Raw genomic sequence first — 23,410 nt, forward strand, 5'->3', positions numbered from 1 at the left:
AATCAAATTGAATTTACACACTCCTTGAAGGCCACAATCTAATAGACAAGTAAAATTTGTCAGAAAATATCTTTAAAATGGCCTCATGCTCTTCCTTAAGCACTTCCGAGAACCAAGATTCAATCCAGATCTAAGACTAAAATTAGTCCATATGTTAATGTATGGAAAATCTTATCAGACTCTAACCCTTGTTCAAAATGTGACTGCTACTGGGGATAATGAAATGGAATTGTATTTGATATCCCTTGGAAGAACTCTGATATGGATATGGAACTGCCACAGAGCCTCTTTCTTTAGATTCCCCAGTTCATCATTTTAACCAGGAGATTACGTGTACCTGAAAATTTGGGAATCAGAAACTCTTCAATAAGAATGGAAAGAACCATATCAGGTGCTTCTAGCAATATATACAGCCCCTAAATTTGAAGATATTGATTCTTGGATTCATTATTTGAGAGTCAAGAAGCACAGCCTCCAAAACAGAAACAATGGATTTCTAAAGAAATATGTCATTTAAAGTTAACAGTCTCTCATTTTTAATGAATTAGACAAAATCATATCAAAATAATGAAATCTATCAAAGGAATTTTAGTAGTAATGCTAATAATACTTTTTGTTTTACTGATTATGGAGATTAGTTATAAGTAAATGAGACTTATTGAAAAAAATTAAATAAGTCTCAAAGGGGGGAAATGTTACATGACATAAATGTTGAAAATTAAATATCAGTATGAGGTGATTCTTGCTAACTGTAGAACTGTAGTCACATAGGTTAAGTTTTATACGAAATCTATTTGTCCTTAGAGGGAGTGGGACCCTAGAGATCTTATAATACGCATTTGTTAGAAGCTAGCCTAGCATATCTTTAATACAATGGTAAGTCCCAAACACCCCCAAACACCACCTGCAGAAATAGGCCCTGAGCCATCACTTTGGAGCCAGGAAAATCAAGCAGCACCGCGACCTGTTCTCAAGACCAGATATGGAGATTTCAAGGAGGAGTTTGACCAGCGAATTTGAGGAGGGGGCGTTTTGACGACCACCAAGACCACCAAAAGACCCTCGACTCAAAAGACTGGGCATGCGCGAGTGGGTAGGGAAATGATGTAATGGTTTCTCAGAAAATTTATGTTTATGCATATTATTTCTTGGAATTTAATGAATATGTATAATTAATGTGTATTTAACCCGTGCTGTTGATCAAATGGGTGCGCACGCTAGGTGGAGCGATCCCCCGTGCGCCCAGCGCTGCAATAAAGAAGTGCCTGCTTCTTAACTTCTCATTGCTGTTAAGGAGTTTTATTCCGGATTTCGGTAACAGCTCCATCCGTTCATTTTCGCTCCCGCACCGCCAGGAGAGCGCGGCCGGGCAGAGACAGCCCACACAAGCCTGAGGCGAGTGCAGTCAACAGCGTTCCCAGGGGAGGAACGGACAGCCACGGCCTCTGGGAGAGGGAAAGAAGAAGCAGCGACCGTTATTACCGCACGCGGCCCCTGGCCGGAGCGCCTGCTGCCGCAGGGGATTCTCCAGATACACTGAGGTCCCCCCTCGCAGCCTTCAGGGCAGGGCGTGGCCCGGTGCTACGGGACAGGCTTCAGGGGACGCGCCGGAGCGGCGGGCAGCTGCACGGGGCCGGGGGAGGCTCGGGGGGAGCTCTGGCGAGCTGGGGAGGTGCCCGGCGTCTCCGCCCGGGAGGGGGGGCCCCCTCCTGCCCCTCTTCCCTTCTCTCTGCTCTCGGGTCACTCCCCGGGGCTGCCCTCGCCCGGCTCGGCTCCGAGCGGGCGGCTTGAGGCTCCCCGGGCGGGCAGGAGACAGCGCTGCAGCCACGAAAGGGGCTCGCTCACCTCACGGGTGCCCTCGGTACTCACCCGTCACCGCCGCCGGGACCCGCCGGCCGCACACCGCCATGCTGCTCCCGGCCGCATGCGCAGTCCGAAGGCCGAACACAGTGCCTGCCGGGAGAAGGGCAGAGCACTGCGCACGCGCGACTCCCGAGCTGCAGTTCCCGCTTTCCGTCACCAGGTGGCAGCAGCCCCCCACCGCTCCGGGCCTGGGTGTTCAGCCGGACGAGCCACGGCCGCTTCCTCCTGACGTGCGGAAAACGGACTCCACAATCTGTAAGATTGTAAAGTAGGTATGCTTATTCAGCGCTGGGCAGCACAGGGGGGTAGTCCCACCAAAACCGTGCGCGCCTTACGTGGCAACTCACTTTAAATTTATACAACCAAATGTTACATATACATCAAGTTTCACAATACGCCTAGACATATGCATGACCTATCCCCGCTTCGTATTAAAATTAGTCCCAAGGGGTCATTTTCATAAACTCCTCCTGTCTGGGCTTGCGCAGTGCCTCCTGCTGGTGGTCGTCGGGGGTCGTGGGGATGAAGGCAGGTGACTCCTCTTCGTCACCGCTAGTAACCTTTTGTTCTTGCGCAAACTCAGTTATCCCTTGGCTTTCATTCAAGCTGCAGGGTCGGTTTTAGCTGGTTCTTGAAGCGACCCCCCTAGTCCTTACCGGGAACTGTCTTTCGTGAAGAATTGCAAGACTTTCTGCTTCAAATAGTTTGCACAATGGTTAGCAAATTATTAAGCAAGTAGTTAACAAAACATTAAGCACTATTTATCAACTTGATTCCTTAGGATGCACAGCAATAATTAATCAATGCCATATCTATTAAGATTTCTTTAACTCCTTCTCTCAGTCCCCCCTTTTCTAGAAAATTAGTAAATTCTTTTACTGCCAGCTATGTTCATCGTTTGTAGATTTACCAGGATTACACAAACCTTAATCCACATTCTACCTTCTCAGTTTAAGCTTTAGGGGTCCCTGAACTTCAGAAGTCCAGAGTTTTTGTGGTGCCTTTTTTACCCTAGTGTGGTGTATCCAGGCATTCTGCTCTCTGATCTTGATTGCTGTAAAGGAGGTGAGGAGTACCTGGTATGGTCCTTCCCACTGTGGTTCCAAGGTTTTTTCTGCAAGAGACTTTACATATACATCATCTCCAGGTTGTATATCATGCACAGGTTCATCTAGACCTCTTCCCCGGGTCCCAATTACATGCTTTCCAATTTTATTGAGCTGTTTGCCCAATGCCACCATGTAGGAAGTCATAATTTCATCCCCAGCTTGCGTAGACATTCCCCTCTGTATTCCATAGGGTCGTCCATACAAAATTTCAAAGGGACTCAGTCCTTCCTTTGCCCTTGGTCTCGTTCGTATACGCAGAAGGGCTAAAGGGAGTGACTGAGGCCACGTTAAGTTTGCTTCTTGTCCCAATTTCACAATTTGCTGTTTGATTAAGTGATTCATTTTCTCTACTTGGCCACTCGACTGAGGGCGATACGGGGTATGAAGTTGCCAATCTATACCTAAATGGTGGCTGATTTGTTGCACTATTTTTGAGACAAAATGTGGTCCTCTGTCTGAGGATATGGTTGCTGGAACCCCAAAACGTGGTATTCTCTCTTGTACCAACACTTTAGTTACCTCCCGAGCCTTGGCTGTCCTAGTTGGGAACGCTTCTGGCCAACCTGAAAAGGTATCAGTTAATACCAGCAAATAGCGATACCCCCCTTTTCTTGGAAGTTCTGTAAAATCAACCTGCCATTGTTGTCCAGGCCCATTGCCCTTCCCAATCTGGCCCATTTCTGGTTTGGGAGTATTTTTTGGATTAGTCTGGAGGCAAAGGTCACACTGTTGAGTCACCTGTCTCACTGTGGTATATAAGTTTCTAGCCACGATTTCCCTTATCAAATGTTTATACAGAGCCTCTGTTCCCCAATGCCTTTTTCTATGTTCCTCCCGTATCAAGTGCCACAGTAAACAAGAGGGAATAATTAGTCTTCCCTGTGGGGTATAAGCCCACCCCTCTTCATTATATGACCCTTCCAAGTCTGTGATAAGTTTCTGATCTTCCTTGGTATATTCTGGCTTACCTTCTAGAGAGATTTGCCTATCAGGAATTAGAGCCCCTTCTATTCTCACCTTCATTTTGGCCGCTTGTTTTGCCTCTCTGTCCGCCAGTTCATTCCCTTTCTCCAAATCGGAGCTCACTCTCTGCTGTGCCTTAATATGCATAATTGCCACTTTCTCAGGGAGCTGGACAGCTTCTAGTAGCTTCAAAATTTCTTCTGCATGTTTGATATTTTTTCCCTGGGAGTTCAATAGTCCTCTTTCTTTCCAGATTGCTCCATGTGCGTGCACAACTCCGAAGGCATATTTTGAGTCCGTGTCAATGTTCACAGTTTTGCCCTGGGCCAACTCCAGGGCTCGGGTTAGGGCAATTATTTCTGCCTTCTGTGCGGAGGTGTTCATGGGCAAAGGCCCTGACTCTATTACCTGCTGGCTGGTAGTGATGGCATATCCCGCGTGTCGATTGCCATTTAAGACATAACTGCTCCCGTCTGTGAACCAGTTTTCCCCATTTTCCATGGGGCTATCCTTCAGGTCTGGGCGGCTTGCATATGTTGCTTCGATGGTTTCCAAACAGTCATGGTGCACTGGTTCTCCTGTGTTCCCACTGAGAAAAGAAGCTGGGTTGACAATGTTAGTGACCACGATTTCCACATCGTCCTGTTCTACTAATACAGCTTGATATCTCAGGAACCTTTGTGGAGAGAGCCAGTGCCCACCCCTTTGCTTCCAGTACTGCTGATACTGTATGAGACACCAAAACAGTCATTTTCTGGCCCAGGGTAAACTTTCGGGCTTCCTGTATGTTCAGTATCACAGCTGCAACCGCCCGTAGGCATCCAGGCCAACCCTTTGCAGTGGCGTCTCACTGCTTAGAGAGATAGGCAACTGCCCGTCGATATGGACCCAGATCTTGTGCTAATATTCCCAGGGCAATACCCTGTTTCTCATGGGAGAAAAGAAGAAACGGCTTACTCACATCTGGGAGTCCTAAGGCCGGGGCCGACATCAACGCCTTTTTCAGTAGCTCAAAGGCTCGTTCGGTCTCTTTGTTCCACTCAAGGTGCTTCTGCTCAGTAGCTGTCAGAGCATACAGTGGTTTAACAAGCAGTCCATAATTATAGATCCACAATCGGCACCACCCGGTCATTCCCAGAAAAGTCCGTAACTCCTTTACTGTCTGAGGTCTCTGAGTCTGGCATATTGCCTCTTTGCGGGCCTGTCCCAAAGTTCTCTGCCCCGCACTAATTTCATAGCCCAAATAATTCACTTTACGTTGCATTACCTGGGCTTTCTTCTTGGAGACACGGTATCCCTGGAGTCCCAAGAAATTCAACAGACTCACCGTCCATGCCATACAATCTTCCTCTGTTTTCGTGGCAATCAGGATATCATCTACATACTGCAACAATTTTCCTTCCCCAGATGGGGTTTCCCAGGATTCTAAGTCTTTTGCAAGCTGATTCCCAAAAATGGTAGGACTATTTTTAAATCCTTGTGGCAACGCCGTCCAAGTGAGCTGGGTCTTCCGACCACTTTTAGGGTTTTCCCATTCGAACGCAAACAATTTTTGACTGGCTTCATGGAGAGGGAGGCAAAAGAAAGCATCCTTCAAATCTAAAACAGTAAACCAAATTAGTTCAGGTGTCAACACAGTCAGCAGGGTATATGGATTGGCCACTACTGGGTAGAGGTCCTCAGTTATCTTATTCACCGCCCGTAAGTCTTGGACCACCCTATATGACCCATCGGGTTTCCGAACAGGTAATATAGGGGTATTGAATTCTGACTCACACTCCTTTAATAGTCCTAACTGTAGAAATTTTTCTATCACCGGCCGGATTCCTTCTCTGTCTTCCTTCTTTAGGGGACATTGTTTAATTCTTACCGGTCGTCGGCCTTCCTTAACCTTAACTTCAACAGGTGGAGCACTTTTCGCCCTTCCAGGTACATCAGTAGCCCATACCCCCGGGTACACTTGGTTTAGGATTTCCTCATTCATTTTTCCTTCTGAGGGGAGACTGGTTAAGGTGAGACTCAATATCTGAATATATTGCTGATCTTTTACCTCCAGAGTAATTTCTCCTTTTTCAAATATAATTTTTGCTCCCAATTCTTCCAATAGATCTCTCCCCAAAAGTGCTTTCGGGGAGTTGGGCATATATAAAAATTTGTGGATACCCCATTGTTTTCCCAATTTGTATTTTAGAGGCTTACAAAAATATGCCTTTTCACTTTGGCCAGTCGCTCCTTTTACCATGACATAATCATTTCCCAGGGGCATCAAAGCTTGATTCAGAACTGAATATGTTGCCCCTGTATCTACTAAGAATTCTACTTGTTGTTGTTTTTCCCCTAGCTTAATTATAACCAGTGGATCCGCTAGGGTAGACTCCCCAGGTTCCCGTCAGTCTTCTATCACATTAGCTATCCTCACATTCGCCGGGATCCTCCGGCCTTCTTTCTTGTTCCTTGGGCATTCCTTTTTCCAGTGGCCAAAGCCCTTGCACATTGCACACTGATCCTTTTCCAACCCCAACCGAGGCTGATTTCGCCTACCTCTCCACTCCCCATCTCCCCGAACGACAGCCACCAACCTTCTTTGTCCCTGCCGATACCCTTCTTCTCTATTACTGAACACTCTCCAAGCCTCATCCAGCAATATCTCTAAATTCCTGCTTTCCGCAGGAAAAAGCAACTTTTGAAGCTTTCGTCTTATGTCCCCCGTAGACTGACCCAGGAACAGAGCAGAGAAACTAGTTGCTGTATCCCTACCTCAGACCCCGGGTCCAGTGGCGTGCTACGACGCATCACATCCCTCAGTCGATCCGGGAATTCAGATGGAGACTCGGAAGGACCTTGTTTAATTGCATATAAGGCTGACCAATTTATAGTCTTAGGGACTGCCCGTTCCATCCCCTTCGAAATCCACTCCTGATATTCCTGCAATCTTTCCATATGTACTGACCTGTTTACCTCCCATTTCGGGTCCTGGAGGGGGAAGTGTTCCTTAACATCTCCCCCGGTAACTTTATAATAATCCTCGGCTAGATTTCCTGCCGTTTTTAAAATCAACTGCTTCTCCGTTTCAGTCATGTATTCTAATAGCAGCTGTATGTCTTTCCAGTCCGGATTATGTTGTTTTACAATGAACTGGAAATGTTTAGCCACACTTACCGGATCGCTTCTGTAATCTTTAGCAATTTTTCTCCACTCTCCCAAGTCAGCGGTGGAGAAGGGTACTTTAATTAACATTGTTCCGCCATCCGGCCCCACCGCCTCCCGGAGGGGTGCTTGTAAGATTGTCGGAGCAGATTTCTGTCTAGTACGGGAAGATACAGGGCTATCAGGGGGATTCGATGTCCCTTCCGAGTCTGCGTCCTGGTCCTGTGATCGGGGGGGAGGTTTAAACAAATCACCTAAATCTTGTTCTGGAACCTGGCGTACTTTATCTGCTTTCGTACACCTCTGCCCAATGCTGCATGATGAACAGCACCTTTTTAACCTGCCCCCACCCCCCTTGTTCTCCCGTTCGAGTGCGAGTACCATAGGGTCCTGCGGGGATATCATCCCACAGTCCCTTTGCCACTCCGGGTGATTTCGTAGGGTAAAAAACATATCTGCATACGACACCTCGTCCCATTTCCCTTCTCTTCTAAGAAACAACATAAGCTGCAACAAAGTATTGTAATCCAACGTTCCATTGAACGGCCACTTGACTTCACCCTCTAACTTATACAATGGCCACCACTGATTGCAATATTTAATAAGAGTCTTTTTACTTTCCGTACCTCCACCCCCGGCAATATCTTTCCAGTGGGCGAGTATGCAGCCCAGGGGGCTTTTCCTTAATATTCCCCCTTGAGTGTTGCCCATTTTATATTTCCTCTGTGAGAGGGTCTCAAGGAATGATTCAAATTTAGACTAACTATTTCACTCCTCCACACCACACTTACAATCAATCACTCAACCACACTCTCTTAACCATACAGCACAGGGATCCCTCATTCATACCAGCCTTTTAAAGCAGCTGCAAAATGGTTGCAAGAACAAACTCACCTACTGATGTTAAACTATCTCCAAATCCGGGTTAAAGAGGCCCGCTTACCCTTCTCCTGCTTCTCATGTACCGATCATCAGCAGGTCCATCCTGGCTCCCAGCAATGGGATGCAGCGGTTACCTCGGACTCGCTCGATCTACCCCCAAGATCGCTAGCGGCCGCTCTATCGGTCAGCGAGTCCCCTTTGATGCTCCAAACTAACCTGGGTACCCAACCAACGGGGACTATGCTGCACGCCAGACGTCTCTGCGCGATTTACCAGCTGCCCCAGCCACGCGTACGACTTACAGGCCCCTACCATTAAACATACCGTTTGGTCCGCGGCTTCAGGAGGTCGTTGTCTGCTCCTGCGGTGAGCGGCTGGCAGCGGAGGCTCCTCCGAGGAAAGTGCTCGGGGCGCGCCTAGGGGCGTCCGCTCCGCAGTCGATCCCGCAGCCAAGCAGAGATCCTCCTGGCTGGCTCGCCAAACTGACGTGCGGAAAACGGACTCCACAATCTGTAAGATTGTAAAGTAGGTATGTTTATTCAGCGCTGGGCAGCACAGGGGGGTAGTCCCACCAAAACCGTGCGCGCCTTACGTGGCAACTCACGTTGGGGGTGGGGGGCACTGGGCAAGTTGGGGAACACAGGCAGCGCCCCCAGGATCCCGAGACAGAGGGGTCATGGGGAGGCAGCGCCAAAAAGGGGGGCGTCGAACAGGGACACAAAACAAGAGTGCAGGGCACGCAACGGGCAAAACACAGGGGAAAAAAAACTCACAAGGGAGGAAAACCTCACACGGTGGGGGGGTGTTTTAGTGAAAAGCATTTGCAAGTGATACAGGGAATTAACGGTCTGCTAAATATTGCTTGATTTAGAAGACTGACTGTCTGCATACTGCTTGATTTAGGAGACTAACTGTCTGCTAGACAATGCCTAACAATCCTCTTGGCCTTGAAACTCACTTAAGCTTATCAGGGACTGGTACTTGTCAAGAAACTGGTATTCAGTCAAGGACTAATATGTCAAGCAAAGGACATGATAACAGGAGTCGTTCAGAAACTGCTGAAATCCCCAAGTGAAAGGAGAGCATGGGTGAATGACTGAAGTTCATCTAGAGGAAGATCAGACCCCTGAAGAAGTAAACGACCACCAGAGACAGATCTGAAATGCTAACGCAAGTGGTTTTTTAATAACCCCGCCTCGCTTATGCACATGTATGTCTGTATTGTGCAATCCTAGGAATGTGTGTACCTGCACCGGATACATTTTTGGTAAAATGTGCTGTCAGCGTGCGTGCTTTTGGAGAAGCAATCCCCCACGCACCCGGTGCCAAATAAACATGCCTGCTTTATAACTCTCTCCGAGTTGTAGAGTTTGATCCACGCGTCAGGAGGGCTGAGAAACACAGAGCGGGACAGTGGGGACGGATACGAGGGAGAGACGGACACGCAAGGACAAGGGGTACGTGTGGGAAGAAAGGTGCGTAAGGATGACCTATAGCAGGGAGTCCACGCAGGACAATCCACAGCACGTAACTCACCCGGCATAACCTGCACGAGATGACCCACACCGGACAATGGACCCACACTGCGTAATCCCCAGCGAGAACCCCTCCGTCTCCCACTGGGTCACACCAACTATCCCCAAATTGAGTGGCTTTTTTTTTTTTCCTTGTCCAGAATATTTTTTTTCCCATGGCCAGACTATGCTCCAGACCACACCTCATTTGATTTTTCCTGTGTCTGAATATTTAGTTAAAAGACTACAGAAGGAAAATCACCACATTCTTAACATTCACTCTAAAATCCATGCGGCAAGTCCCTTAGGAAAAATGCAGTCACGCATCATAGACGTACCTTGTACCTGCAGACCGCTACGGCTCCTTTCCATCCATCTCGTACTTTCATGGCCAAGGAAAGGGCGACCACGGTGAAATGCTGGCAGCAGACATTCAGTAGAGAGAGGGAAAAACCCCTTAGTTTGAAGCTAGGCAGGAATCTAACTCTTCCTTTTGGGGCGAGGTTTCTCAGGACTAAAACCACGTGAAGGACAGAGTATCTTGCAGCACCTTTGGTACAGCTGCTGATACCGGCCTTTAAAGCTTTTGCATTTTTCAGACACCTGGGCCTTTTTTTGACTCATTGGCAGCTTTAGTTTCACTTGAACCGCTGTCCTACATACAGGCAGGGGACAGACACAGATGCCTACATACATTTTCTCAACCCTAAGTACAGCCGAGATCTCCTCACCCTCTATGTGCCAAGTTGAATATTTGTTTGTTAAGGAGCACAGCAACACTTCTGTCCTCGTGAACTGCCTCCGAGCAGAGGAGGGCTCTGGGATTTCCTGGACGCCAGTGCTCCCGCTTTCACTGTCAACTCTGCACGGCCACCCACCGGAAAAAAGGCCTCAAAATAACGGACGTCAGACGATTGCTGCCACACCAAAAGTGCCAGCACTGAAAGCTCGTGCTGCTCCTCGCCGGCCCTTGCCAGCGCCTCTACAGGCCCACAAACGTTATCCAGCCTAGAGACTGCATAAAAGGCAGACCGCCCCAGGCTGCAACACTCTTGCCCAGCGTACACTGACCAGTAACGTCTCCCCCTTCACCTTCCCGAGAGAGACTGTTCCCAGGGAGCCCTCTTCCTCCCATCAATTTACTACCCCCTCCCTGCAGTTTTCAACCTTCTTCCCTCCTCGGCTGTGGTCCCTCAACTTAGCTCTCAAATGGCCAGAAATCAGATTCCATCCTCAAAAGAACAACCCCATGCTAACTAAGATGGCGCTTCCTCGCCCAGCTCCTCATCACCACTGCAAAAAAAAAAAACCCAAAAATAAAACCTACCAAACAGCACCGCCCTTCAACATCACACCACTTACCACCAATCTCTTCTATGGCACTCTCCTCCTCAAAAGCGCCACAGTGCTCTGCTCACCGGCTCCACTCATTGCCAAGAAGTCCGACGCTGCAACTGCCGCTCGTGGTGCTTCAGATGCTGAGAGACGCAAAGCTCAACTTACTTTTTCTGGGGTGTAGGTAGAAAAAAAATAGGTGTCATACCAAGCTAACTAGAAAAGTATGTCATTACATGCAATGACAACATTATCAAAAACCACCTGCTTTAGCTTCCTACAAGAAAACAAATGCTCCAGGCTTCATTTCTAGCAAGACCATGCATGCTATCTAACTTCTACCACAGCTACGTTCTGGACAGGGCTGAATGACAAATGTAGCAGAACGTGGTGGCTCGCACACGTGGCCGACAGAGGCACGGAGCTCCTGGCACTGCGTCCTGGTGTCTGCTCTGTCAGGGAGGGCTCAGATGGACCAGCCACTCCTTGCTGGAGGCACCTGCCTGTGATTCACTCCTCAGTCCCCTCCAGCAGCCATGCCCAGGCGGCCCCCTTTACAGCTGGAGGCCCCTCATACAGCAGGGCCAGGGCCAGGGCCAGGCCCACCCTCAGCCTCACTGGACCCATCTGGGGCTGCCCCACCTCCAGCCCCAGCTGGAGCCCATCAGGAGCAGGGGCCCTTGCCAAAGCCCCACAGCACATCACCCCCTTCCCTGTGCCTGTCCTCAGCCATCAGCTCTGCACCCAGGGGCTGCAAACACATCCAGGGGCACAGAGGACGTCACAGACAGTGAGATACAGAACAGAAAAAAAAAAACAGTGACAGTACGCAAGACAAAGAGATAGAGAAAGAAAGATAAGAAAAGAAAGAGAGAGATAGAAAGGCAGAGGCACAGGGCAGGCATGCAGAGGCGCAAAGAAAAGCAGGCCAGAAAACAGGCTGGAGAAATTAGGTGGGGGGAGAAGACGGATGCAGATCAGGACAAAGAGATGGAAAAGGCAAAAACAGCAATGGGCCGCAGGACAGAGACAGAGGACAAACAAAGGAAGGAAAGGGAGCAGAACAAAAGTGCAGGGATACAAAACAAAAGGAAGCGGTAGAACAAGAGATTTAAAGGGAGAGAGAAAGGGGGAAGAGCATACAAGAACAGACAGAAGAGGAGAGGTAGAAGGAAACAGTAACAACAACAACAAATCACAGCAGCTTGGGAAAGGTAGGGGTCACGGGAGCGGCAGGGAAGGACAGGGACGCACAAGAGAGGAGGCAGAGCCCCAGGGGCCGGGGACTCACCACAGCTCTCACTCCCGGCACTGCTGGGAGAATCTGACAGGTCAGATGCTGCTTTCTGCTTCTCTCCTCTTCTGTAACTCCGACCACTTGGCTGTCCTCCACCTAAGAGAATACGTGGGTGTCCTACAGCTCTTAGACAAAAAGCTTCCTAGACACGTAGCCACCCACCCACGCTCGCTCGCTCGCGCGCTATGTGGCCGTACCGTGCTTCAGGTTCCACATACAGACTGTGCAGTGCGCACTGGCGGTCTGGCCTGCTGAAGAGTACAAAGAGGGATCCTTCCTCACCCGGAGAGGCAGGCTAGGCTCTCTCTGGCCTGCAGCGGGAGGCAGCTGCTGGCTGGCTGGCCTTTGGTTTCTTCTTCTTCTTTACCTTTCTGTGGCCTCTCCAGCTTCAGCTGCAGCAGCTCCTCTCCACAGGCAGTAAGCGCTCTGTTACATGACATAAATGTTGAAAATTAAATATCAGTATGAGGTGATTCTTGCTAACTGTAGAACTGTAGTCACATAGGTTAAGTTTTATACGAAATCTATTTGTCCTTAGAGGGAGTGGGACCCTAGAGATCTTATAATACGCATTTGTTAGAAGCTAGCCTAGCATATCTTTAATACAATGGTAAGTCCCAAACACCCCCAAACACCACCTGCAGAAATAGGCCCTGAGCCATCACTTTGGAGCCAGGAAAATCAAGCAGCACCGCGACCTGTTCTCAAGACCAGATATGGAGATTTCAAGGAGGAGTTTGACCAGCGAATTTGAGGAGGGGGCGTTTTGACGACCACCAAGACCACCAAAAGACCCTCGACTCAAAAGACTGGGCATGCGCGAGTGGGTAGGGAAATGATGTAATGGTTTCTCAGAAAATTTATGTTTATGCATATTATTTCTTGGAATTTAATGAATATGTATAATTAATGTGTATTTAACCCGTGCTGCTGATCAAATGGGTGCGCACGCTAGGTGGAGCGATCCCCCGTGCGCCCAGCGCTGCAATGAAGAAGTGCCTGCTTCTTAACTTCTCATTGCTGTTAAGGAGTTTTATTCCGGATTTCGGTAACAGTTTTGGCGACCCAGATGGGACCTTGCGAGTGAGACTGAACGAGATCGAGTGTTGATTGAACTCCAGCCGGCACAGAGGTATTCTCGGGGAGACCCATCGCTCTCGACTCACAAAGCTCCTCGCAACGTTCCCTGGAGAAAAGGGTAAGGCACTTCTTCTTTGAAATCTGTCTGGTCTGGATAGCCTGCCCATAAGGCGCGGCGAAAGCTTCGCAGGGTTGGGGCTTAGAGGGTACCCGTTTGGTTTGGAAGCCTAGGCGTCTGCCCGTAAGTCATAAGCGAAAGCTATTGCTGGGTTGGATATTTGTGTATTTGGGACAATTGTCATTTGCATTTGTTTGGTTTTTGTATTTGGGACAATTGTCATTTGCATTTATCTGGTATTTGGCATTTAATCTAAATTGTTTAAGAGTAAGAGTATGGGGAGTATTGGTAAGATTTGTACATAGCTTGGAAAGGGGCCCCAGGGTGTTTTAGAAGTGATTTACAAGCTGGTAATTGTTGCTTCAGTGCGTTTTTGTTTTGTTTTGTTTTGTTTTTTTTAAGGCTGTATGCATGTGTTGCAGTGTACGGGACTTGAATGATATACAGTATTGCATTTGGGGTTTTAAACTTTTCTTGGTGACGGGATTGACTTTGTTTGTAGAACAGTGTTATTGTCTTTTTGGTACCAAAAACTCCTTTGTAAAATATGGGAAAACACATATCTTCTATGTCTACCTCAATGGTAGGGGAAATATTAATGAAGTCTCCACTGGGATGTGTTCTTAAACATTGGGAGGATATAAGGGGAGACCCAGTAACTAGAAAAAAAAATTGATACAATATTTTACAGTTGATGTTATCTTGTAGAAGGGAAGGAAAGTGAGATGTGGTCCCCGATGTTGATTTGTTCTTTACTTTGGGAAATCATCCCAAGTGGCAGAAAGATTGCAGATACGTCCCCAAGGATCCGATGGTTTTGGCATAAAAAAAAAAAAAAAAAAAAAAAAAAAAAGGGAAAAAGGTTGAAAAGATCCTGGCTTGTAGTACAGAAAGTGATGTTTAAAATGTGGAACTGAAGAGGAAAACATAGAATTCATGTGTTAAATTTCTGTGTTAAATTTCTGTATTATCTTTATGTGTGGTCTGGAAGTGTTGATGCAGGTTTAACAAATGAAACAGTAGAAAAAGGGGCCAGAACACCGAACCCCCGGTGGGAGCTGTAGAGTGGGACAGTTGAATTATGAGGGTTTCAGTCCTATTGCAGGGAGAACTGGAAGCTGACAAGACCAGATAGAACAAGGAGCGGCTCAAGCCTTGCCCCCCCTACCACTTTGACAAGCAGTAGGGGAACAAACCGGGGATGAGATCGGGGTGTGGTAGAGGAATGGATAAAATAACTGCAATAGGAGAGAGATTGGGAATATCAGTGTGCAAAGTGTGAAGCATGGTGGCACTGGAAAAATGCGTGTCCTTATTCTGAAAAAGAAACAAAAAACTGGCAGCACAGCAGATGCCTTTGTCAGAGGTGCAAAGAGGACTGGGGGAGAATTCCCCAGCAGAACCCCTGGTTACAATCCAGCTGGGGACCCAAACCATGGACTTTCTATTTTGATACTGGAGCTATTCATTTTAAGTACTGGTAGAAGAAAATTGAGTAAAAAGCATGTAGACAAAATTGGTGCCACAGGGAAAGCTGAAAATAAATTTTTCATTCAATCCTTAACTTTAAGGTGGGTAAAAATGGGGAACTGGCCAATTTTTATATATACCAGAGTGTCCTGTTGCCTTAGTGGGGAGAGATTTATTGAGCAAATTGAAAGCACAAATTAATTTTTAAAACTGTGACATTCAATTAAATATACCCTAATCAAAAGCCAGAGAGGCAAGAATTTTTATGTTGCAGACAACTTCAGAGCCATATGAAATCCCTCAAGAAGTGGACAATGCAGTAACCCTTTGGTGTGGGCTGGCGAAGTTCCCGGACATTCAAAAGCAGCAGAACCGGTAAAGATTTTCCTAAAGGAGAGCACCAAACTGGTAAGACAAAAACAGTACCCTTTAAAATTAGAAGCTAGAAGAGGCCTTGAGAAAATGATTGAAAATTTCTTAAAAAAATATCGACTATTAGTCGAATGTGAATCAGAATTCAATACTCCCATTTTACCTGTGAAAAAGCCAGAAAGTGAGGAATATAGGTTAGTACAAGATTTTAATAGCAATAAATTTAATAGTTCAAGATATTCACCCCTTAGTGGCAAACCTGTATCCTTGTTGACAGCTTTAAAAGAAAATCACAAGTGGTTCACTGTATTGAACTTATAGGATGCCTTTTTCTGTATTCTTCTTGACAAAAATAGTCAGGCATATTTTGCCTTTGAACTGCAAAATCCCACAACTGGGCAGAAGACTCAGCTCACCTGGGCAGTGCTACCTCAAGGATTTAAAAATAGCCCAATGATCTTTGGAAATCAATTGGCTAAGGAATTAGAAACATGCAAAATAATTTATCCTGAAAGACTGGTGTTGCAATATGTAGATGATATTTTAATAGCCACAGAAACCAGAGAAGAATATTTCAACTTGACTACTAACCTGCTAAATTTCTTGGGCCAAAGTGATAACAGATTTTCCAAGAAGAAAGCACAGATTGGAAAAGAGACTGTCATGTATTTGGGATTTGAAATCACACAGGGACAAAGACAACTTGGAAATGAGAGAAAAGAGGCAATTTGCCAAATGCCGGAGCCAAAAGGAGCTAAGGAGCTGCAAACGTTTCTGGGAATGGCTGGCTGGTGTCACCTGTGGATTAAAGGAATTGAAGGAGGGACCCCTTGTGTGAGAATCTGAAGCTCGAAAGGCATTCCAGAATGTAAAGGTAGCTCTGATGTTCACTCCTGCTCTAGGGTTGCCCGATTTAACCAAACCCTTTGAACTGTTTGTTCATGAAAGACAACATTCGGCCCTCAGAAGAATCCTTTCTCAGAAAAATGGAGAATGAAGAAGACCGGTTGGTTATTTCTCCAAACAATTGGACAATGTTAGCTAAGGATGACCAGGTTGTCTATGGGCTGTAGCAGCAACTGTCCTCCTGACTTAAGAAGCTTGTAAGCTGACAACGGGACACCCAAGAACAGCTTATGTACCGCATATGGTACTTTCTGTTCTGGAACAGAAAGGAGGACACTGGTTATCCCCAAGCAGGATGCTCAAACATCACATTGTCCTGTTGGAACAAGATGATGTCAAATCGAAAACAACTACAACAATAAATCCTGCCATCTTTTTAAGTTCAATAGAAGAAGAAGTTCTAAGTCATGACTGTCTACAGACCATCAAACAAGTTTATTCCAGCAGAAGTAACAGAAGAGTGAACATACCTGACCCAGAATTCGAGATATGTACTGATGGAAGCAGCCTCGTGAGAAATGGAAGAAGATTGGCTGGATATGCAATAACAATAACAAACTCTGTTATTGATGCAAAGCCGCTCTCAGTGAACACCTCAGCACAAAAGGCGGAATTGATAACTAGCCCTCATAAAAGCCCTAAAATGGACAGAACATAAAAAGTGAATATATGGACTGATTTAAAGTATGCTCTTGGAGTAGTACATGCCCATGGAGCCACATGGAAAGAAAGAGGAATGCTGACAGCACAAGGAACATCCATGAAACACCAAGAAGAAATTCTGCAATTGCTCCAAGTGGTGCAGAAACCCAAAGAAGTTGCAATAATGCACTGCAAAGCCCACCAATTTGGGAATTTCCCAGTGAATACTGGAAATAAATTAGTCAATAAAAAGGCAAAGAAGAGAGCAGAAAAAGGCATCATGACAATAATACTAGTTAAAGAAGTGAAATTTGAGCAACAAACCCCAAATTACAGTAAGGTTGATTTGGAATTAGCTAAATCAATTCAAATAAATATGAAAAATGATCATTAGTCCTAAAAATCAAGTTGTGGTCTCACCACAATCAAAGCTAAAAGCATAGAAAAATTCATTGGGAAACAGAGGCAATGATCAGTGATTTAAGAAGACAGGTGATTAGTGTTAGGATGATAAAGCTAATAAAATCAGTAACAAAAAGTGTGAAACTTGTTTAAAGAATAACCCGAGAAATATTAAATAACCACCCCCAGGAACCATATATATGGGAAACTTGCCTGAAAATTATTGGCAGATTGATTTTTCAGAATTGCCACAACAAAATGGATATAGATATCTATTGGTATTAGTAAATATGGCCAAAAGATTTTCTTTTGCTGTCGCACCAATAGGCAAGAGAAGTGGCTAAAAATATGTTAAAAGAAATAATATCATGGTTTGGAATCCCCAAAGGAATATAATCAAATAGAGGTCCTCATTTTGTGTCTGAAATTATTCAAATATTGAGGAAAATTCTGGGAATCAAATTGAATTTACACACTCCTTGAAGGCCACAATCTAATAGACAAGTAAAATTTGTCAGAAAATATCTTTAAAATGGCCTCATGCTCTTCCTTAAGCACTTCCGAGAACCAAGATTCAATCCAGATCTAAGACTAAAATTAGTCCATATGTTAATGTATGGAAAATCTTATCAGACTCTAACCCTTGTTCAAAATGTGACTGCTACTGGGGATAATGAAATGGAATTGTATTTGATATCCCTTGGAAGAACTCTGATATGGATATGGAACTGCCACAGAGCCTCTTTCTTTAGATTCCCCAGTTCATCATTTTAACCAGGAGATTACGTGTACCTGAAAATTTGGGAATCAGAAACTCTTCAATAAGAATGGAAAGAACCATATCAGGTGCTTCTAGCAATATATACAGCCCCTAAATTTGAAGATATTGATTCTTGGATTCATTATTTGAGAGTCAAGAAGCACAGCCTCCAAAACAGAAACAATGGATTTCTAAAGAAATATGTCATTTAAAGTTAACAGTCTCTCATTTTTAATGAATTAGACAAAATCATATCAAAATAATGAAATCTATCAAAGGAATTTTAGTAGTAATGCTAATAATACTTTTTGTTTTACTGATTATGGAGATTAGTTATAAGTAAATGAGACTTATTGAAAAAAATTAAATAAGTCTCAAAGGGGGGAAATGTTACATGACATAAATGTTGAAAATTAAATATCAGTATGAGGTGATTCTTGCTAACTGTAGAACTGTAGTCACATAGGTTAAGTTTTATACGAAATCTATTTGTCCTTAGAGGGAGTGGGACCCTAGAGATCTTATAATACGCATTTGTTAGAAGCTAGCCTAGCATATCTTTAATACAATGGTAAGTCCCAAACACCCCCAAACACCACCTGCAGAAATAGGCCCTGAGCCATCACTTTGGAGCCAGGAAAATCAAGCAGCACCGCGACCTGTTCTCAAGACCAGATATGGAGATTTCAAGGAGGAGTTTGACCAGCGAATTTGAGGAGGGGGCGTTTTGACGACCACCAAGACCACCAAAAGACCCTCGACTCAAAAGACTGGGCATGCGCGAGTGGGTAGGGAAATGATGTAATGGTTTCTCAGAAAATTTATGTTTATGCATATTATTTCTTGGAATTTAATGAATATGTATAATTAATGTGTATTTAACCCGTGCTGTTGATCAAATGGGTGCGCACGCTAGGTGGAGCGATCCCCCGTGCGCCCAGCGCTGCAATAAAGAAGTGCCTGCTTCTTAACTTCTCATTGCTGTTAAGGAGTTTTATTCCGGATTTCGGTAACAGCTCCATCCGTTCATTTTCGCTCCCGCACCGCCAGGAGAGCGCGGCCGGGCAGAGACAGCCCACACAAGCCTGAGGCGAGTGCAGTCAACAGCGTTCCCAGGGGAGGAACGGACAGCCACGGCCTCTGGGAGAGGGAAAGAAGAAGCAGCGACCGTTATTACCGCACGCGGCCCCTGGCCGGAGCGCCTGCTGCCGCAGGGGATTCTCCAGATACACTGAGGTCCCCCCTCGCAGCCTTCAGGGCAGGGCGTGGCCCGGTGCTACGGGACAGGCTTCAGGGGACGCGCCGGAGCGGCGGGCAGCTGCACGGGGCCGGGGGAGGCTCGGGGGGAGCTCTGGCGAGCTGGGGAGGTGCCCGGCGTCTCCGCCCGGGAGGGGGGGCCCCCTCCTGCCCCTCTTCCCTTCTCTCTGCTCTCGGGTCACTCCCCGGGGCTGCCTTCGCCCGGCTCGGCTCCGAGCGGGCGGCTTGAGGCTCCCCGGGCGGGCAGGAGACAGCGCTGCAGCCACGAAAGGGGCTCGCTCACCTCACGGGTGCCCTCGGTACTCACCCGTCACCGCCGCCGGGACCCGCCGGCCGCACACCGCCATGCTGCTCCCGGCCGCATGCGCAGTCCGAAGGCCGAACACAGTGCCTGCCGGGAGAAGGGCAGAGCACTGCGCACGCGCGACTCCCGAGCTGCAGTTCCCGCTTTCCGTCACCAGGTGGCAGCAGCCCCCCACCGCTCCGGGCCTGGGTGTTCAGCCGGACGAGCCACGGCCGCTTCCTCCTGACGTGCGGAAAACGGACTCCACAATCTGTAAGATTGTAAAGTAGGTATGCTTATTCAGCGCTGGGCAGCACAGGGGGGTAGTCCCACCAAAACCGTGCGCGCCTTACGTGGCAACTCACTTTAAATTTATACAACCAAATGTTACATATACATCAAGTTTCACAATACGCCTAGACATATGCATGACCTATCCCCGCTTCGTATTAAAATTAGTCCCAAGGGGTCATTTTCATAAACTCCTCCTGTCTGGGCTTGCGCAGTGCCTCCTGCTGGTGGTCGTCGGGGGTCGGGGGGATGAAGGCAGGTGACTCCTCTTCGTCACCGCTAGTAACCTTTTGTTCTTGCGCAAACTCAGTTATCCCTTGGCTTTCATTCAAGCTGCAGGGTCGGTTTTAGCTGGTTCTTGAAGCGACCCCCCTAGTCCTTACCGGGAACTGTCTTTCGTGAAGAATTGCAAGACTTTCTGCTTCAAATAGTTTGCACAATGGTTAGCAAATTATTAAGCAAGTAGTTAACAAAACATTAAGCACTATTTATCAACTTGATTCCTTAGGATGCACAGCAATAATTAATCAATGCCATATCTATTAAGATTTCTTTAACTCCTTCTCTCAGTCCCCCCTTTTCTAGAAAATTAGTAAATTCTTTTACTGCCAGCTATGTTCATCGTTTGTAGATTTACCAGGATTACACAAACCTTAATCCACATTCTACCTTCTCAGTTTAAGCTTTAGGGGTCCCTGAACTTCAGAAGTCCAGAGTTTTTGTGGTGCCTTTTTTACCCTAGTGTGGTGTATCCAGGCATTCTGCTCTCTGATCTTGATTGCTGTAAAGGAGGTGAGGAGTACCTGGTATGGTCCTTCCCACTGTGGTTCCAAGGTTTTTTCTGCAAGAGACTTTACATATACATCATCTCCAGGTTGTATATCATGCACAGGTTCATCTAGACCTCTTCCCCGGGTCCCAATTACATGCTTTCCAATTTTATTGAGCTGTTTGCCCAATGCCACCATGTAGGAAGTCATAATTTCATCCCCAGCTTGCGTAGACATTCCCCTCTGTATTCCATAGGGTCGTCCATACAAAATTTCAAAGGGACTCAGTCCTTCCTTTGCCCTTGGTCTCGTTCGTATACGCAGAAGGGCTAAAGGGAGTGACTGAGGCCACGTTAAGTTTGCTTCTTGTCCCAATTTCACAATTTGCTGTTTGATTAAGTGATTCATTTTCTCTACTTGGCCACTCGACTGAGGGCGATACGGGGTATGAAGTTGCCAATCTATACCTAAATGGTGGCTGATTTGTTGCACTATTTTTGAGACAAAATGTGGTCCTCTGTCTGAGGATATGGTTGCTGGAACCCCAAAACGTGGTATTCTCTCTTGTACCAACACTTTAGTTACCTCCCGAGCCTTGGCTGTCCTAGTTGGGAACGCTTCTGGCCAACCTGAAAAGGTATCAGTTAATACCAGCAAATAGCGATACCCCCCTTTTCTTGGAAGTTCTGTAAAATCAACCTGCCATTGTTGTCCAGGCCCATTGCCCTTCCCAATCTGGCCCATTTCTGGTTTGGGAGTATTTTTTGGATTAGTCTGGAGGCAAAGGTCACACTGTTGAGTCACCTGTCTCACTGTGGTATATAAGTTTCTAGCCACGATTTCCCTTATCAAATGTTTATACAGAGCCTCTGTTCCCCAATGCCTTTTTCTATGTTCCTCCCGTATCAAGTGCCACAGTAAACAAGAGGGAATAATTAGTCTTCCCTGTGGGGTATAAGCCCACCCCTCTTCATTATATGACCCTTCCAAGTCTGTGATAAGTTTCTGATCTTCCTTGGTATATTCTGGCTTACCTTCTAGAGAGATTTGCCTATCAGGAATTAGAGCCCCTTCTATTCTCACCTTCATTTTGGCCGCTTGTTTTGCCTCTCTGTCCGCCAGTTCATTCCCTTTCTCCAAATCGGAGCTCACTCTCTGCTGTGCCTTAATATGCATAATTGCCACTTTCTCAGGGAGCTGGACAGCTTCTAGTAGCTTCAAAATTTCTTCTGCATGTTTGATATTTTTTCCCTGGGAGTTCAATAGTCCTCTTTCTTTCCAGATTGCTCCATGTGCGTGCACAACTCCGAAGGCATATTTTGAGTCCGTGTCAATGTTCGCAGTTTTGCCCTGGGCCAACTCCAGGGCTCGGGTTAGGGCAATTATTTCTGCCTTCTGTGCGGAGGTGTTCATGGGCAAAGGCCCTGACTCTATTACCTGCTGGCTGGTAGTGATGGCATATCCCGCGTGTCGATTGCCATTTAAGACATAACTGCTCCCGTCTGTGAACCAGTTTTCCCCATTTTCCATGGGGCTATCCTTCAGGTCTGGGCGGCTTGCATATGTTGCTTCGATGGTTTCCAAACAGTCATGGTGCACTGGTTCTCCTGTGTTCCCACCGAGAAAAGAAGCTGGGTTGACAATGTTAGTGACCACGATTTCCACATCGTCCTGTTCTACTAATACAGCTTGATATCTCAGGAACCTTTGTGGAGAGAGCCAGTGCCCACCCTTTGCTTCCAGTACTGCTGATACTGTATGAGACACCAAAACAGTCATTTTCTGGCCCAGGGTAAACTTTCGGGCTTCCTGTATGTTCAGTATCACAGCTGCAACCGCCCGTAGGCATCCAGGCCAACCCTTTGCAGTGGCGTCTAACTGCTTAGAGAGATAGGCAACTGCCCGTCGATATGGACCCAGATCTTGTGCTAATATTCCCAGGGCAATACCCTGTTTCTCATGGGAGAAAAGAAGAAACGGCTTACTCACATCTGGGAGTCCTAAGGCCGGGGCCGACATCAACGCCTTTTTCAGTAGCTCAAAGGCTCGTTCGGTCTCTTTGTTCCACTCAAGGTGCTTCTGCTCAGTAGCTGTCAGAGCATACAGTGGTTTAACAAGCAGTCCATAATTATAGATCCACAATCGGCACCACCCGGTCATTCCCAGAAAAGTCCGTAACTCCTTTACTGTCTGAGGTCTCTGAGTCTGGCATATTGCCTCTTTGCGGGCCTGTCCCAAAGTTCTCTGCCCCGCACTAATTTCATAGCCCAAATAATTCACTTTACGTTGCATTACCTGGGCTTTCTTCTTGGAGACACGGTATCCCTGGAGTCCCAAGAAATTCAACAGACTCACCGTCCATGCCATACAATCTTCCTCTGTTTTCGTGGCAATCAGGATATCATCTACATACTGCAACAATTTTCCTTCCCCAGATGGGGTTTCCCAGGATTCTAAGTCTTTTGCAAGCTGATTCCCAAAAATGGTAGGACTATTTTTAAATCCTTGTGGCAACGCCGTCCAAGTGAGCTGGGTCTTCCGACCACTTTTAGGGTTTTCCCATTCGAACGCAAACAATTTTTGACTGGCTTCATGGAGAGGGAGGCAAAAGAAAGCATCCTTCAAATCTAAAACAGTAAACCAAATTAGTTCAGGTGTCAACACAGTCAGCAGGGTATATGGATTGGCCACTACTGGGTAGAGGTCCTCAGTTATCTTATTCACCGCCCGTAAGTCTTGGACCACCCTATATGACCCATCGGGTTTCCGAACAGGTAATATAGGGGTATTGAATTCTGACTCACACTCCTTTAATAGTCCTAACTGTAGAAATTTTTCTATCACCGGCCGGATTCCTTCTCTGTCTTCCTTCTTTAGGGGACATTGTTTAATTCTTACCGGTCGTCGGCCTTCCTTAACCTTAACTTCAACAGGTGGAGCACTTTTCGC

General features: G+C 46.6%; 1 long non-coding RNA gene across 1 annotated transcript; it reads right to left on the reverse strand.

The window, feature by feature from the left end:
• Positions 1 to 10,781: 10,781 nt before the first annotated feature.
• Positions 10,782 to 12,364, reverse strand: LOC147596070 (uncharacterized). The gene is made up of 3 exons (XR_015261630.1): positions 12,308 to 12,364; positions 12,105 to 12,206; positions 10,782 to 10,986 (listed from the first exon to the last, which is right to left on the reverse strand). It is a non-coding gene; the product is annotated as an uncharacterized LOC147596070 (long non-coding RNA).
• Positions 12,365 to 23,410: the final 11,046 nt, after the last annotated feature.

The sequence above is a fragment of the Chlamydotis macqueenii genome, unplaced genomic scaffold (assembly GCF_036417535.1).
Source record: "Chlamydotis macqueenii isolate bChlMac1 unplaced genomic scaffold, bChlMac1.mat HAP1_SCAFFOLD_194, whole genome shotgun sequence".
Lineage (NCBI taxonomy): Eukaryota > Metazoa > Chordata > Aves > Otidiformes > Otididae > Chlamydotis > Chlamydotis macqueenii.